Consider the following 2,618-nt stretch of genomic DNA (forward strand, 5'->3'; position numbering starts at 1 on the left):
AGGCAGCCCTCGCAGCCGCGCGCCCCTTCCTCGACGCCCCGGGCGCCTGCCCGCGGTCATGACCCCTACCGCCGGGCGCAGGTGGCGGGCGTGAGGTGCTACGAGACGGCGCACCCGGCGATCGTCGAGACGTACCTCGCGACGACGTACGCACGCCGCACGCAGTCGGCAGAGCTGCCGCTGGCGGACCTGATGGCGCGCGCATGCGTGCGCAAGCCCCGCCCGCGCCGCCGCCGGACGGTGAAGCCTGAGCCGAGTCGCCGCCGCAGGTGGGCGGCGAGGTCGACGCGGGCAAGCTCCGAGCGGTGCGAGGTCGCTACGAGCAGCAGGTGCTGTGGGTCAGGCCGCCGCTGCCCTTGCCGCCGTTGCGTGGCCTCTCCACTTCGGACAGAGCGGCCGTCCAACGATTCGCGAGCAAGGAGTGCCTCACGGCGCTGAAGGGCAGCCTATGAGATTCCTTGTCCGTGGATCACCGAGGTGACTTGCGAAGGGAGGGCGGCCAACGCACACATTCATGCGGACGGACTCTCGCTGCGTCTCGTGTTGCGACGTGCCATGGATTCGTGTCGGGAAGCGTGTGCGACGTTTGCTTTCGTCGCACCACTCAGCCAGAGGCCCAAAGGGTGAAGTGTGTATGTGTGTTCCACAATCTCCGTCCGATCCAACTGTACCGAGTCACGCGACGCGTGTCTCGAGGTGTGCAGCTCTCTCGAGCGTCTCACAAGCGCGCGGCGCGCCCCTACGGCTTTAGGCGCGCCCCCTGGCGCCCCGACGGCCCGTGTAAAAACGAATAATTGACATCCATATCCCGCGTAGGGCCCTTAGGGGCCTAGAGAACACAACCCCCTCTCTCTTTTCTCCCAGTAAGCTATAAGTACGTACGCATCCCCGGCTTGTTGTGCGAGTATATGGGCCAAAAGCGTCGAAAATGTCCCAAAAGGCGTGTATGAGATTGTTGCAGCCCCACAGCCGGCGCGCGCTGCCAGGAAGCACCGCTCGCGTGTCGGCCGCACTCCCTGGCACCCAGGGAGTGCGGCCGACCGACCAGACCGATTAGGCTCGACGCCGCGCTCGCTGTGGGGCTGCAACAAACTCGCCGCCGAACGTGCCACCGAAGGCGTCCCGGCGGAGGTGATGGAGTGTGAGACCTGAGGCTGCGGAGGTGACGCCTGAGGTACCGGCCCGTGCACAGCGACTCAGCCGGCGACCGCCACGGGCTCAGACGAGACTTGTCGACGCGTTCCGGCTCAGCTTCACCGTGGTCCTCGGGCGTCTGTCGACGTCAGGACCACCCATACAGCTCGCGGGTTTGAGGTCGCAAGAGCCAAGATGGTGGCGTTTGGACATCCCAACCATCACACAAGACAGCCTGTTGGTGGTGGCGGGACGGCGCAGTGATTGTGGCACTCGGCAGTAGGCACCCGCGGCACGGCCCCGCTGTCGGCTCTCGCTGGCTGCGGAACCGGCCCCAGAGGGGGACGGTCCGGGCGAGTGTGGCAGCTCCTGCGCTAGTATGGGCACCCTCTATCATAGCACTACTGATCCCGGTCATTAGAGCTGCCAGGGATAGCGTCAGGAGCCGGTAGGAGTCAAACCCCCTCATATTTGAGACATCGTGGCCCATATATACTCGCACAACGAGCCCCCCCGGCACGAGCGGCACAGCGCGTCAACGACAACAACATGTACATGTGCATGTGCATGCACATGTGCCGGTCGGCGCGCACATGCAAACTGAAACGCACGTTTCATGCAACTGCCGTTCCGCGGCGACTCGCACCCGCCATCCAATCTGCGCCCCCCGCACGGATGCACGTGCTCCGCTGATCCCTTCCGCCTTCCGGCCGCTCTGCATGCGCGCGAGGTTTATCGCGCGCGATGAGAGTTGCGCCCCTCTCGACACCGCTCACGTTGGCTTCGGCTTGGGCTTCGCCATCGACGCGCGCACCTCCTCGAGGATCGAGTCGGGGAAGACCTCCAGGGCGAGCTGCCAGCCGTCGAGAGGAGAGCCGCCCTCGTGGGCGAGCGGGGCGAGCACCTGCCGAAGGGAGCGCGCTGGAGGAGGGCGAGACGGGGCGAGGGGGGGCGAGGCAACTCTCTGCGCGCCTCGACCGCACGCGCAAAGCCGCAGCGGACGGCGTGGAAGATCTCCCCTGGAAGCGGCGGCGGGTAGGGCGATGCACTTTGGGCGCGTGCGGCAACCTCGTCGGTTGGGCGTCGGCTGTACCACGGGGAATCTCTGGGGTATGTCTGGTCTCTAGGAGAGATCTCGGCAACGCATCTCGGCCCGATCTCGGCCCGATCTCGGCCCAATCTCGGCCCGATCTCGTCACACCCGCGTCGGTCTGCAGGTTGGACACCTCCGGCCCTCGCTCGCCCGGCTGCAGCGCCACCTGGCACAGCTGCACGGGCTCCGGGGGGCCCGGGCCGGAGCGCCAGCGGATGTGGATGCCGCTGTCCGCCTGGCTCTGCTTCGCCGCCTCGTTGAGGAGGAGGATGTCCTCGGCGTATCGCTGCCGGTGCTGCTGGTCGCGCATGTGCTTGTACATGTGCGGCATGCGCATCTTCCGCTCGAAGAAGCGCCACGCGATGAGGCGCTCGAAGATGGACTGCCGCCG

This window comes from Emiliania huxleyi (genome assembly GCF_000372725.1).
Source record: "Emiliania huxleyi CCMP1516 unplaced genomic scaffold EMIHUscaffold_423, whole genome shotgun sequence".
In the NCBI taxonomy this organism is placed as follows: domain Eukaryota; phylum Haptophyta; order Isochrysidales; family Noelaerhabdaceae; genus Emiliania; species Emiliania huxleyi.